We start from the raw sequence: 16,708 nt of genomic DNA on the forward strand, positions 1-16,708 counted from the left end.
ATCATATGTATGCTTGATATAAGGAGTGATTAATCATAGCATATGCCAATGGGCAGATTGATTATGGGACTCCCTAAGAGATGGAGTTTCCTCACATGAGCGCGCAGCACGCGCAAGATCGATGCATGACTGGATAGTGTGACTCATGCACCTTGTATTTGTGTGATACGATTATTGTATGCCTTAGCGATATTAGGGTTGTGGCCTTCACAGGCATATCGTGGATGACAGGATTGGATACTGGAAATACTCGTTGCTAGCATTGGAGCTCGGGGATGTCTCTGGGTGAAAGTCTCTGAACCCTTATAGTACCAAGAGGATACTCCAACGTCGAGACCGAGTGGATGTATGAGTGCAAGAGGGCCGTATACCATTAGGCCGTATCTCCCACTATGTCATGGTCGGTTGGAAGGGGGTGTGGCCTTATCCGCCCGAGGGTAGGGGATAAAGCTAGGCTGAGTCTGATTAGCTTGTAAATGGGTCTGTTAGCAACGTGTCAGGTAGATATTGGCTTGCTACTGGCCAGGCGGATAATGAGGTCTCTTCCACTTGCATAATTGTGTATCTAGTTGGGGCGACATTCTAGTGTAGAGTGTACTAGACCCTGGTAATATTCCAGAGATGAGTTGTAGTGTTATGTGGATTCAGATGAGGATTGATATGCTTGAGTCGCATCTCACATATGACATTAGCCATGTAGGCCTTGCATCGCATAACCTTAGTACGGCTGACAACATTCATGGACTTACTAGCATGTTTCCGCATTACTCTGATATTGCATACTTTTCACTTACCTTCCGCACATGCTTACACCACCCTCTAAGCTTTCTATAAGCTTATACATGATTGTTGCAAGCAGGTGAAGCTAGGACACCGCAACAGCACTGAGTACGGAGCGTGCTGCTGAGTTTCTGGAGCCTTTAATATCAACATTGTATTTCCCTTTATGCATTGTACTCTAAAGGTTTTGATATTAGTGGATATGTGGTGGCGTTCTTGTTGATGTGGGTTATGCTTATGGTTATGCTTCTTACAAAAAAATTCATAGTGAAAATCCTCCTTATAGGATCCCAGGATCGGAACCTGGCATATGGGTGTCGGGAGCCGATAATGGGGTACTACAGAGGCTATCAGCGCCTGATTCGGCAATCGAAAATTTTGTGAGCCTAGTTTTCAAGTCTGGGGTGTGACAAAAATCGTCTTGAAAAAACGTATTCTGAAACTCTAGGCCATTTTGGGAAACTGCGCGAAGTAAAGTCTATTTTGGAAAATTGCGCGGAGTGAAGTCTATTTTAGCAAACTGCATAAATTTGAGGCAATTTCTAGAGTTTTCCAACTAGGTACGAAAACTGGAGTTCTACAATTATAAATAGGACTCCCTAGTATATTCCTAGGTATCTTCTAGAGTTTAAGGAGTGGAGCAAAAGGGTGGAGAAGTTGTTGCCAAGAGTTTTTCTTCTTCTTCCTTAATTGTTTTCAAGCTTTCTTTTATGGTTTTAGATCTAATCATGTCTATGGTTGGCTAAACCTCTTAATTAGGGCTAAGAGGTGAAGCTTGTAACATGATGAGATGTTTCTATTACTTTGATTTATGTTTATGTTGAACTCCATGGATTCTAATTTGATATTTAAGGAATGCTTTTAGTTTTTAATTGTTTATTGTGATTCAAATTATAGTAGATCTGCAATAGCTTTGAGTATCTTCTTTTCCTGATTTGAGATTGTGAAATTAGTAAGTTCTATTGTTCACCATCGTCCCTTAGGCATAGTAGGGTGATAAAATCCTTCCTAATCTTTACAATTCTCCTGCTTTGAGAATATGGGATTGGTAAATCCTGTTATTTGCCATTGTCTCCTGGGCATGATTTGGTGATGGAATCCCTGCCAATTATAGTTCTCCTTCATTGAGAATTAGGTCATTTTAATTACTTTATTCACAATTACTCTCTCAAATACTTCAGAATTAGTTTCACATCTTTTTTTAGTTATACTTCTAGTTATTTTCATTAATGTATAAGTTTCAGTCCCTGTGGATTCGACCATGGTCTTACCGAGATTATTACTACATCGCGACCCTACACTTGTGGTTGTGAAAACCGGATTAAACTGGATTCTATTCAACAAAATTTAGAACGTGCAAGATAAGATTTATCCAAACTTCAACTAGCCCGAGGAGCAATTCGACTAGTTGAAGAGCTCTGTTCGACTAGTCGAATTTGATCTTCGACTGGTTGAAGATCCCAAAATCCAAAATGATTTATTTGTTGGACTTGGAGTTGAATTTTCTTAGGCTGGTCGAAGGTCAAGCTTCGACTAGTTGAATTAAAAATTTGACCAGTCAAATTTGTAACGAAAAATTGGTTTTGCTTCAACTTAAACTAGGACTGGTCGAGAAAAGTCAGACTAGTCGAACAAAACCTTAGGCAAATGGTATTACAAAAAAGAGAATAATGAAGTCTTTATAAGAACTTCTTGAAGTTCATGAAATGCAAATGGTACTACTCCCCCTCAAATGGCACTTCCCCTGTACTGTTAAACATAGCATTGCATTCCATAGCATATAACATTCCATACATAGTATTCCATAGCAGTTTTCTTCATAGCATACTACATGACATTAGAGGTCGGCATCTTAGACCCGATCCGGTGGATCCGACCCGATCCGACCCGTTCCGAGCAGAACCGATGGCCAAGATCATGCCTGATTAAGTCTATCCATCCAAATCCGATCGTTTTTCAGGTCGGGTTTGGATAATGGTGTAACCGGACATATCCGATCCAATAACCCAAACCGAAATGACCCGAACCGACCCGACTTGACCCGACCCAGAACAAGTAGTCAGGTAGTATAAATACATTTTTTACCCTATTTTCTTACCCTACCAAATGAATGTCGCTACCCGATCGATCTTCTCCCTCTCCTCTTCTTTTTCAATGCTCGATCTTCTTCCTCTCCTCTACCCGACACCCTTATCCCACTCGTCCAACCATCTGTCCCTGCCCCGCACTAACAAACGAGCGCTGCCTAATGCCTGCCCAATCTTATTCCTCTCCTCTTCTTCTTTAACACTCGATCCAAACCCACCAGGTAATTATTCCTCTCCTCTTCTTCTTCAATTTATCGTTCTTTTATCTTTATGGTGGATTCTCTATTTTTGCAATTTGGGTTTTTTTGAATGCACGAGGGTCTGGAAATACTCCCAGCTTCAATATTATTTAAATGATTATTTTAATGATCTGTTAGCTTCAATATTGTTTAAATGATTATTTTATTTTATTTTGAGCTCTGCTTTGTTTGGTTGTGGATGTGGAATCATGTACCCATGTTTTATTTTAGATAAGTGATCTTGTATCCAAATTTCTTATTAAGCGATTAAATGCTTATGGCATTTGTGTACAAGATCTATGTTGTTGCTTTGCAGATAGGACTGACTGTTCATCTGTAGATCCTGAATGTTCATCTGCACAACCTTACCATGGATGAGTTGTGCCATGAAAATCACACTGATTGTATTAGACTTTTGATGATTACAAATCGATAGTTAGGAGAGTCTGGCAAATGTCAATGTTAAATCAGCCAAAGACCTCTAGCCAGCTGCTAGGATTGACTGAGTGGTGCAACTTTGGGGTATGGCTCTTCTATGGTAGGCCTGATAGGCTGACCGTTTAGCATATCCTCTTTTCTCTTTAGTGCTAATACTTATTGAAAAAGGGATGAACAGTGGATCTTGTACATGTGCCAGATGTATGGAGCTAGAGTGCTTCTTAACTTTTTTTTTCTAAGTTGCAAAAGATTGGTTTCTTAGGATATTTGAACATTACAAAAAAAAAAAAAGAGGGAAAAAAAGGGAAAAAAAAAGGAAAAAGGAAAAAAGAAAAAAGAAAAGAGAAAAGAGAAGAAAATATATTCGATGGACTAATGTTAGAGATTGTGGCATTTTAGGTCTGAAAGTAAACTTTAACCTCAAATGACTTTGACATATTAAACTACAAGACACCACTTTATATTGATCAAAGTTTAAGGCCACTTGGGACAAATAATCAATGTGCAGCTAACCTCATAATGCAATATAGTGATGTAAGAAAACATGGATATAATACTAAAATAGCAAAATTGGGTATACATCTTTAATAATCTCCCACAAATCACAAATGTTTTGCTGTCATCCTTCTACAATAAATGCAAGTTCTGTGGGAGAAATACCTTAATGCATCAAGCACGAGAAAGCAGGGGTGTCAATGGGTCGGGACAAGCCCATGCTGTATCTGCCCCAACATAGAAGGTAGTAGGCTTGAGCCTGTAAAGGCTCAAAATAGCAAGCTGAGCCCCACCAAAATGAAATTGAGATGCCCTGAGCCCTGCTCCAGCCCCCTACAGGCTTGATTAGCAGGCCTAAACCCCACTTAAGTTTAGTTAGGTGGGACTGGCTACCTGGCACATTGTCACCCTTTCCCCAAAATCTCAAAAAAAAAGAAAGAAAGAAAGAAAAATAAAAGTACAAAAGTGGTTCCTGAACTTCTGTCACGCCCCAAACTCGAAAACTGAGCTCACAAAATTCTCGATCGCCGAATCCGGTGCCGACAGCCTCCGTAGTACCCCATTCTCGGCTCCCAGCGTCCATATGCCATATTTTGATCATGGGATCCTACAAGGAGGATTTTCCAATGTACATTTAATTCGTAATAAGCATAACTACAAGTATACCTAAATCAAAAAGGCAACATCATAATCACATATGCACTAATATAAACATTTGAATACAATATTGAAAGGGAAATATATATGTTAAAAATCAAAGCTCCAGAAATCAGCTACATGCTCTAAGCTCCACGCTGCTACAACCTAACATCACCTGCACGCCTCTATCGTGCATAAGCTCATAGAAAGCTTAAAGGGTGGTGTAAGTGTGTGCACAAGGTGAGTGCCAAGTATTCCATACAATGCCATAATCATACAATACCGAAAATACTGGTAAGATCATGAATCATATGATATCAGAGTAAGCGGAAATACTAACAAGTCCATGAATCAAACAATATCAAAGTACGTAATACAAATCAGCTATACAAATGAGGAGTCATAAAGAGCCAAATATCAGATGCAATGCAATATATAATTCCTGATGAGTTCATATATAGCGTCAACGGTAACTAGACCATATAAATGCAGAAACACAGTAATCCAAAATGCCATATGTCGCGGATGTAATGCAATATGCGGTGTGAATGGAATGACCATGCTGGAGTGTGAAGTTGGGATGATAGTATGTAGTATCGCAAGCTATGGGGTCCATCATAAGGGACTTCTATCCAAACCAGTCCCATACCTAAATTTGGATAGCCAGACTTAATGTAGTATACTCCTAATCTCAGGTTAGTCACACGCCCAACCGAAATCCTTATCATTACGAAGGTATACAACAATTAGTTGTGCACCGCCAACCCAAGTGGATAGTGAATGAATGAATGACTAAATATGCAACTCCTACTGATAAGTCCACATATCAGTACGGTTTCTCTCTGGGATCATCACCGAGGTCTAATACACTCTACATGCAAATCGCCGCCCACTGACGCGCGACCATGCAAGTGGAAGAGACCTCACCATCCGCTTAGCCAGTAGTCAGCCAATATCTACCCGACACGTCGATAGCAAACCCATTCATAAGCTGGTTAAACTCAGCCTAGCATGCCCCCTACTCTTGGGTGGGTAAGGCCACACCCCCTCCCAACCGACCACGACACAGTGGGAGATGCGGCCTCCTGGTATTCGGCCCTCATGTGCTCATATATATCCACTCGATCTCGATGTTGGGGAGTCTCCTAGCCATGAAGTTTTAGAGATTTTCACCCAGGGACATCTATGGCGCCCGTATGCTAGAACCAAACATTTTTTGTATCCCATCTAACCATCCACGATATGCCTGTAGAGGCTATGGCCCTGATATCGCTAGGGCGTACAGTAGTCACAACACACAATGCAAGATGCATGAGTCATACAATCCAGTCATGCATCAATCTTGTGCATACCGTGCGCTCATGTGAGATAACCTCCACTTATCAGGAAATCTCATAACAACCTGCCCAATGACATATGCAATGGTCAACCACATCTCATAACAAATACGCAGATGATGCGTTTGGGCATGTATCATGATGCTATGCTGTCACATACCCATAATCGGTATTAATAACCAGCATCAACAATCGACCGCGATAATGTGGACATTTAACCAACATTGCCCTCAAGGAATGGCCCACATAGAGCCTACCATATAGTGGACTCATGACGTCGCACAAGGGCCTAATATACAACACCATGGGCCTTACCCAAGAGCTCAATACACATCACGATGGGCCTCTCACATGGGCCTAATATACATTACAATGGGCCTTACCAAATGGGCTAGAAATACATCACAATGGGCCACTCATACGGGCCTAATATACATCACCATGGGCCACGACCCATGGTCCTCAAATACATCATAATGGGCTGCGACCCATGGGCCTCAATATACATCATAATGGATTGTAACCCATAGGCCTCAATATACATCAAGTGAGCCGTATCACATGGGCCTCATATATCATAATGGGCTGCAATACATGGATCTCATATACATCAAAAGGGCCGCACTATATGGGCTTCATATAAATCAGGTGGGCCACAATATACATAACAGGTGGGCCCTGCACATGGGCCCTCAAATGCATAACATGGGCCTCATCCATGGACAGCTCGGATCAACACGTACATCATGTGAGGGCGACATAGACGGTGTGAATAACATATATATCGCGGTGGGTCCTGCTATGATGTGGGTGAGAACTTATGTTACATTTAAAATCATTTCAATAGTGGCAAGTGCAACATGTGTATCACTGTGCACTAACATTCTATGGACACTAATGATAATCAGCACCACCTAAACATTGTCCATATAAATCAGCACAGTCCAAACATTGTCCAGCACCATCCAAACATTGGACAACACCGTCCAAACATTGTCTAACATCATCTTAACGATGTGGATGGAATAAATACATCTGGGTGGTCCACTAATGGATGGACGGTTTGGATCTAACACAAACATCATATACAGGGCCCACATAGGCTGCTAACGACATACAACAGATATATAACTGGTGTGAGGTATACCAGCCAAAGCGCATCCACCGTCCAGCAATATTGGACGGTGTGGATATTCACATATATCATGGTGGTCCCCCACACATGCGACAAGAGGTCCCACTGTCCAGAGTACTGGACGGTGAGGATTGCAAAACAAGTGGATGATATGGGTTAAAACAGATGGGCAGCATTGATAAAACGCATGCATCACATGGGGTCCAGACACACGTGGGTCCCACGGCTGCTCATGCAGCAAGATAAAAACATATATCACGATGGGTCCCACGTAGGGCCCACCATATAATATCATATATATTATAATATTAATATTATATATATATGCACACACATATATATATATAAAATATAATATTATATTATATTTGAAAAGAGAGTCTAGCGTCCAGACCCTCTGGACGCTCTGGACTGACGGTGTGGATTTAAACCACATACATGCTGGTGGCCCACCGTCTAAGCAATGGATGGTGTGGATACAATATATATATATATATATATATATATATATATATATATATCAAGGTGGGCCCCACCCCACATGTGCAGCATGTGTGGGTGGGTCCCACATCCCACAGATGAAGCACGTACATCATAGTGGGCACCACAGCACCCTCCATTCATTTCCAGTAAATCAGCACCGTCTAGGCATTGGACGGTGCAGATAAGGCACATACATTAAGGTGGATCTTCACCGTCCAGGCCTTTGCACTGGACGGTGCAGATAAAATGCAGCATCAAGGCGGGGCCACGTGGGTGGGGTTCACATCCCAGTAAGGAACGGATGGTTAAGATAAAACCCATACCTCATGGTGACCCACAAACTTGTTGATGTCAATGGAGCAGGTGGAGATGGTGGGGCCCACAACACTTGTTGACGCCAAACAGCAGCTATTGTTGCGTGGTGAACGGTATGGATCTCATACATAAGCATCAAGGTGGGTCACGTCCCACGTGAACGGTCACCACATCAGGGCCCCACCGTCCCTACGTGGACGGTGTGGATGGCACAAACATCACGCTGGGTAGGCCTCACCGCCCAGCAGACTGGACGGTGGATGGCATGGATAAAAGACACACATCAGGTGGGTCCACACACATGAAACCCACCAACTTTAAATAAAGCTGATATTTGTATTGTCCCTTCATCCAGGTGGTCCGATCATGGACGGGCAGTAAGGGCTGCTACTGGATAGCCAACCGGGTGGCCCTGTTAAACGAATAGCGTGGATAAAATCAACATAATGGGCCACTGCCCTGGATGTCAGCAAGGTGGGCTCCACAAATGGGACAACGCGGATAAAATCACGGTGGGCCACACAGCAAAAGAGGGAAAGAGAGAGAGAGAGGATCGGAGTAGCGGAGGGACCCTGCCACTATGGGCCCCTCTATATAATGCATACATCAAGATGGGTCCCACCACAAGTGGGCCCTCAATCAACGGTTGAAAATAAAATAAGATAAAATAAATCACCCACCCTTAGATCTCATCTTCCTTCTTCTGCCTATATGTTTTGGAGCTCTAAGGAAACAATTCCAACGGTTGAGATGGTCTTTGGATGGTAGAGATGCGAGGTAAGAAGGTGAGGCACACTAGCTTCTTCATGGAAGCCACAGACGTTGGGTGCTTTGCTTGGAAGAATGAGAGAGATATGAGAGAGAGAGAGAGGTGATGTAAGGAGATAGAGGGATCGGTGTGAGTGATGGAGTGATGGGGAGTGAGTGATGGGTGATGGGTATGTACTTGACATGTATGGGTGTGTAAGAGAGAGAGTTGACTTTGGGATTTCTCTTGTACTTGACATGAGGTGATTGACGTGCACTTGATTGATGGGACATATTATAGAGATTCTCTTGGGATTGCAAATATTCAGCATTTTCTCGAACTGAACGTAGGCCCACATCTCCTGGCCTGGGTATCGCCTCAGCGCGCGAGATGCGGCAATGGAACCATGTTGACAGCGTGGTCACTAGGGTACAAGTCTTGGGTCGAGCCATCTCTGGAATACGAGATACGACTCAGGGTTGCGCGCAAACGTCGATAACAAATTGTGGGTCACCGAAATTCGACCGGGATTATTGCGGAAGCCTACGGAATAGTACGGGCTAGGATACGGGCCTTACAGCAAAAATTCTGAACTGAGATGCTATGAAACAAAAGTGTAAAACTAATGAGATCCCTCAACAAATTCATTAATGACAGATGGGTAGCTAAGAAGGGAATGAGAAGTGTAAAATGTAGGCATGTATGCACATCCTGTTCAAAGGTGCACTTAGTTTAACTTTTTCTTCATATCGTTTGTCCTTTAGCAATCACACCATAGTATAATTAACAATATTTGAAAGATTTCTCATTTAAAACTTCAAACACTGCAAGACAAATGAAGTGTTGAGAAAAGGTACACTAATTACAACTTGGCTGCAAATGTCCCTACCATATTTTGTGTCTGACTAGCAAACAGGCCCTTAGTCACACATACAAGGAAAAAGAATTTATGAGGTTATGTTGATCATGGTTTAAAAAGCTTGAAAACTCGGATTTATGAGGTTTCAAAAAAAAAAAAAAAAAAACACCTTGAAAACTTGAATTGAAAGTCCATCTGTTTAAGCTAAAATATCATTAAAGTTATTGGATCTAACTTATTTTTAGGCTTACACATCTTAAAATGATCTAATGAAATTGACAAGGACATTAAATTGGGCCCCATAGAGCATTTAGGTCTATGGGCTAGGCTATCATGGCAAATGTGTACAACTGTATTAGGGATGTTTACTATTAGAGAATTCCTTTCCTTTTCTATTTCCTCTCTTAAAAAGGCATGTACTAGTTTTAGTAGTACCTGCACAGTGTCAACCATACCCTAAAAATTTGACAATTAGTTGCCCATGAGTCTTGGCAGTGGCAGCTGGATTAAGACCCTTGGGCTGGGAAAGATATATATTACAAAAAAAAAAGGGATATGGATGCTTGGTATCAAACTCTTCCCTTAAAGCCAAAGTCTTCATCCATTTTGTCTGACTTGTAAAAGTGTCTAGCTGAGACATATGTAGGTTGGATGTAATTTGCCAATTATATGGTTGACAGGGTTACACGTATCATGAACCTCCAAAACAGGTTCCCAGATCTATTAATCTTAGGGTCTGTTTTGTCTTGTTGAATCTGTAACCTTAATTGGATTTCAATCAAAGTACAATTTGTCAACATCCTATATGCGCCCACTAAATTCTGGTAGAATTCTATACGTCTTTAAATCTGTTTGCGTCTGCAACATGTGGACTTGCTATTTGTTAGCAAGAGTAAGAGTGTAAGGACTTCTCCATATAGCAAGTTGGAGTGCAGACATGCATGCTGATAAAGTAGGCTGATGAAGGACTAGTTGAATGTTGGAAACAAGGCCAACAATAGTTGGAAGAACTTGGGCAAAATTAACTGAATCTGCATCACAAGCCAGCAAGGAAACATGTGAACCATTTTGTTTTCTTGATGGTGGCAGCTTGCCAAGCAAAGATTGAATGTAAGGAATTACCACTGGGTTGCTTCCCCGAATGAATCCCTTGCTTCCCCAAATGAATCCCATTGTGCTCTAGCATCAACAAAGTCAAGATCAAAGTAGAATTTAAGTCTTTGGATCTAAATGAGAAAGAAAGAAAAGAAATACTAAAATAATTAAAACAAGACGAATGAATGAATCACCTTTCTTCTATAAAAAATGGTTGGAAATAGGCCTTGATGTCATCATCTTCATCCCAATCAAACGTCTCCCACCACTCCTTTTCTCCCCTAACATCTTGCAGTGATGGAACACCTTGTGCACCCCTTTGCAGTGGCAGAAACTGTAAAAAATGGACCGATCCGAATTTGGCATAATCCGATCCGACTCAGTTTTCCTGATCGAGTCGAACTCAGATCGGTTCATGCCAGTATGGGTTGGGATCGAATCAAGTCAGATGACCCGCACTCAGTCCCGGATCGGACTAAGTTCGGGTCAGGCCATGCAGAACTCGAACTGAGTCGAGTTGGACCCAATCCGATTCGACTCGGTCCGATGCCTAGCTCTACATGACATGCATTCTCTAATCAACTCAGTTTTCTTGATAGCATACACATGACATGCATTTTCCAATCATGCATTCTTCAATCAACTCTCCCCCTTTTTGTCATAGGTTGACAAAGGAAGAATGATAATAACAACAAGTAAGCTTGATAGTCAATGAAGATTAGGAAGAAGCATAATATATATCTATGAAATAAGCGAAGCAGGAGTTTAAGCATATAAAATAACCATATGAAATAGCAAATGTCAGGAAATCAAATGACATTAATGTGTTTAGGGAGTCTAAAGGAAAATCATCCAAGCACCATCACAGAAGTAAAGTTTAAAGTTTACATAACCATGAAAATAAATTCCACCAAAAGATAACCAATCTCAATCCAACCCAGACGAGGAAGGAGCTGGCATTGACAGGTCAAGTTGATTCAAACTCCGGTTGATGCAATGGAAGTACCTCTTCATGTACTTCATTAAGGACTTGTGGGTTTAAACCAAATTTTCTTGTGATACATGCAGTGCTTCAACCTTCTCCTCCAATGATTTGAAACGTTCAACAACCTGGGAGGGCTGGTGATCGGGAGCTTCTGGATCATTGGATGATTCTAATTTATAAAAAATATCATGCATGGATGTGTCTTCAGGTTGATGTGCTTCCTCCTCTTCTTCACTTTGACTAGGAAGAGGTTTCAAGTTCATCTTATTCAGATTAGCATTATTAAATGGGAGTTCTGATTCTGGTGCCTCAGAGGATGGGATATGAACATTACAGTACAAAGCGAGGCAAGTCATAAGGTATGTAAAAAGAATCGAACCATGCTTGGGATGCAAGCGAAACTGAATAATGATGTAACAGATTAACGAAAGAAGACAAACATGCATGCCCGACACAATAGAATGAGGAGCTCGAACCATAAAAGGAGTAAGTTCAGACTTATTCCCTGATCGAGGATAGATATTGGAAGTAAAAATTTTGTTCAAAACTCTATACTTAGGGAGCATTTGGTTTATAGGGTTGGCATTACCCAACTTCCATTTGCCTTAAAATGACACAATTTACGTGTTATCATTTGCCTCTCAATATTAGACATTTTATCAGTTAAAGTGGCAATAGGAATGCCATCGTCTATAACTGCAATTTATGTTAACGCCGAAATAAGGTATCGAGTAACCGTGAATGTTAGATCATCAAGGGATACATCACATATCAATGCATACATTCTTTATGCAATTAAGCAGTAAGTCGTTCCACCCCAACCAAAAATGCGTTCCCAACCGACTTCGATGAGAATGGGAATAAGACCAAAGGAAGAAATATGATCAAGATTAACTAATCTCTCGATGCTAGTATCCCTTGTGCGGAAATCCCTAACGTGCTCTGAATCTTCTATGGGGGCCCGTAGGGTTCACACACCAAGTGGAGTCGACCTACATGATGAGCTAGCATGATTTTTGCATGCCATTTTCTTTGATCGATAATCCATTTTGGTTTGCACAAGATAGAAATAAAAGAAAGTGAAAGGAATGAAGCTCGATCATTTTTTGAAGAAAAGCCACCTCAAAGAGGTTTCAAATCAAGAATACAACACTCAAAAGATATTTACTAGGAATGATTCACCAAATACTTAAAGGAAATTGGAAGAAAAACACTTACAAGCAAGATTAGGTGACTGGTTAGTCAAGTGAGGCACCGGCTAGTTGAGGAAGAAGACGAGAAATGAAATAGAAAAAGTGATTTTTCTCATTTTTAGGTGAAATCGCGTGATATTTGTCTAGTTGAAAATTCGACTGGTCGAATATGTACTCCGACAGATCGAAAATCACAAAATTTGAAATTTTGACTTATTTATTAAAAATTTATCATTATTAACATTTTATACATTTAATAAAAATAAACATAAATAAACAATACACAAAAAGAAACAAGATAATTATTTAACAATGCACAAACCAATATCATGCTTTAAGTTAGAAAATCTATTTCTGTCAAGTTGTTTGGTCAGTATATCTTCAAGCTACTTCTCAGTTTGAATGTATGTTGAGGGTCAAATATTGCATATCAGACCCCAGTTAATACTAAATTTTACGAATATGATAGTGTTTAACGGCATATTTTAATCGTGTTTGTGTTGCAAGGTCTATTTAGGAGCCTAGACTGAAAAAGGGTACTAAAAGCATAGATTTAGCACTCATAAATTACCAAGGCAAGGGACAGACCCCAAGGGACCGAGATCGAAGAATTTACATGCCAGAGATCCAAGAAAATCACGCCACTCATGTTAAACGGACTTGAATATCATCTGAAACATTATATCTAGCCTGAGTATAAATTAACCGTGCACATCGAATTTTAGCCATTGGATCCTTATGGAAGTAGCCTAACGGACAGATCAACCCCTAAAATGCTAATCTGGGGCCCACCTGATATCTAGATATGCTTCAATTTTAGTCTCAACCCCTTAAATAGGGTGACAGAATGAATGGACAGAGCGGATTTTGGATACACTTCACAGTGGACCCCACATGTGCATCGAGTGTACACAGTGCGCACGTGCACTAAACAAGCACCGGACATCCGGTCCAGTCAACAGACGGTTGACCCATCTTCCACCATGCAAGACACTAGTGGGTGGGTGCTGGTCATATGTTCTTTGCTAGTGGGCCCCGCTCGTCACTTAGTTTGATGATTTGGCCTGTCCATAAGCTCCAGAGGGGGGGCATGACCCTCGCCATGGTGGCCTTTTGGCCCCATGTGCATGTACACACATGGATCACCAGAAAATGCAGGATGGATGACGAATTGATTTTATACAGTGGACTGCATCAAAACTCGACAAAAATTACCCCTTTCCGACTGAAATTTTACCATAAATTTAATGAATGGGGTGAATTTTCCAGAAAACATCACTGTGGGGTCCACCGAACATGTCAGCGCAGGAAATTTCACACCGTACGCATGTTTGGTTTTTCTAAACATTGCGAGGTGTTGTGGGCCACTGTTTGTGGTCGGTTGGATGATCTGAACCGTTTAGAACCTTCAAAGGGGAGGGGGGGTCTTGAACCACACCAATGAGTCAGAATCCACGTTTGCAACGATCACCATTCCAAAATCTCATCCAAATGCAGCTGCTTCTACGCTTTTGCCATGTCACCGCCTCTTACTGCGAAAGTGGAGTCGGTTCTCCACTCCAACCGACCTAAACACCTATAAAAGGATAAAGAGAGAGAGAGAGAGGAGACGTGGAGAGGGCATCTTAGGACGTGGGAGTAAAAGAGAGAGCGCCGGCTAAACCCCTTAGCTTTTTTCTTCTTTTCCTTCTATGTTTTCCTGATTTTATCATGATCATGTCAGTTTAAACCCCTTAGCTAGGGCTAAGAAGTGAAGCTTATAGCGTGATGTCACACCCCAAACTCGGTAACTGGACTCACAAGGAACCCGATAGCCGATTCTGGCCTCAACATCCTCCATAGTACCTCATTCTCGGCTCCTGAGGCAGGTTCCGATCTTAGGATCCCACAAGGAGGATTTCCATAACTGTATAACCATTCTAAATGGGAGTATACCCAAGATCACAGTAAGTAAATCTCGAAAATAATAATGGAACACATCACAAAATCTACTATAAATTTGAACTTTTACAAGTACATAACAGAAAGGAAAATACATCTGATAACGAAAAAAGTAGGAAAATAATGCTGACCTAGGATCTCCTGCACACATCTATCATGTATAAGCTTATAGAAAGCTTAGAGGGTGGTGAAAAGTGTGTGACAATGGTGCGTAGAATAATAATAGGGGATACAGAAAGGAAACATGATCAAAGCCAACACCACCAACCTTACCAAGGCTGCCATGAATGCAAGAAACTATACCAAGGCAGTACAATAAATGCATGAAGCCATACCAAGGCTAAATAATATAATGAGTACTAGGCGCCATGCCAAGACAATGCAATGTAAGTTTATACAGCCAATGCAAATGCAATACGAAGTGATGTCAGTCCTCATATCTGATCCACATATTAGTACAGTTACTTCATAAGGAATCTACCGGGGTCTAGTACACTACAAGATGACTGCCGCTCTACAGATCCGCACAGTTAAAAGAATGTAGGAGACCTCACTACCCGCCTGTGGACAGCCAATCACCAGCAAGGCCTGACGGTAGCGAACCCATTCACAAGTTGGTCAAACTCAGCCTAGCTATTGCCCTCTTTCGATCAGACAGGTAAGGCCACACCCCAATCCAACTGACTACATGACAGTGGGAGTCATGGCCTAAAGGTATAAGGCCCTGATGCGCTCTTATTTCCACTCGGTCACGGCGCTGGAGCAGATCCTTGGTACCATGGAAGTTTTAGAAATTTCACCCATGGACATCCTATGCACCCTATATGCTCAGATAACATTCTGGTGTCCAATCATGGCCATCCATGATGTAACTGTGGAGACTACAACCCTGATAAAGCAAAGGCGATAATGTCCATATGCTATGCAATGCCAGATGCATAAATCATACAATCAACCATGCACCAATTCCAAGTATCTAACATGCTCAAGAGGGAATACTACGTCCCTCAGAGAAGGTAATATGTAATGCCCAATGGCACAATATGACCCCACACACACACACAGTGTCAACCATGCATACAAAGATGTACATGGGTCATGAGGATGAATTTAATCACATTATATGGTGATATACAATGTATATCACATTCCTCCTATCCAAGAAGGGACCAAGACTAGTTACTTAGACAATATCCTTAAGGAATCCAACTTCTAGTGGGGGCTCATTTACCTGGGGTAGCTCACGAGACTAAGCATACAAGCTATGGGTCTAAGTAATTTAAAAATGAGCCTAGCAAGAGTCTAAGATGAGCATCCAATCACTCTTAAATACAACCGGGACTAGAGGGGTCCATAATGGGGGCGTTTAACCACCATTCCCCAAAAAGCATATCAACCCTGAACTATATGGATAGAAGGCCTAAGGCCTACATTTAAGATAAAAATAAAGGTAACCACATACATATATTCCTCATAATAGGCCATAAGAAAAAGGATATAATACCACCTTTAACAACATGGGCTCCGAGAGGGGAATTAAGGCTCAAGGCTCAATTCCCAATGGCCATAGAATCCATGCATTAAGTTGGACTTGGTGGGCAGGCTGCGTACACAATATATGGCCCAAAAAATAAGTTTAAGTTTGTATGAAATGGGCCCCACTACATCAGCCTAATAACTAGCAATTTAAGTGGGTAACCAAGGGCCCAACACTATCCTTATCTTAGCCCACAAGTCCATCAAAATGGTGGACATCGGCCCAATATATGGTTAGGCCAAGCTGGGATGTCCCAACCCATTCTGGACCTACAGGATGCCCTAAAAACCTGATCTAAGATGGGGTCCTCATGTGATCACTAAAGGTGACCCAAAAGAGTGCACTGATTAAGCCCAAAGATTATAAGAAAACATAAGCATGTAACGCGTACACAAGTTCTCA

The 16,708-nt window shown here is 41.5% G+C and overlaps 1 long non-coding RNA gene across 1 annotated transcript; it reads right to left on the reverse strand.

Annotated features, from left to right (window-relative positions):
- Positions 1-10,420: 10,420 nt before the first annotated feature.
- Positions 10,421-10,980, reverse strand: LOC131252022 (uncharacterized). Its single transcript, XR_009174104.1, has 3 exons — positions 10,845-10,980; positions 10,678-10,734; positions 10,421-10,586 (listed from the first exon to the last, which is right to left on the reverse strand). It is a non-coding gene; the product is annotated as an uncharacterized LOC131252022 (long non-coding RNA).
- Between the last annotated feature and the right edge of the window lie 5,728 nt (positions 10,981-16,708).

This window comes from Magnolia sinica, chromosome 7 (genome assembly GCF_029962835.1).
Source record: "Magnolia sinica isolate HGM2019 chromosome 7, MsV1, whole genome shotgun sequence".
NCBI lineage: Eukaryota > Viridiplantae > Streptophyta > Magnoliopsida > Magnoliales > Magnoliaceae > Magnolia > Magnolia sinica.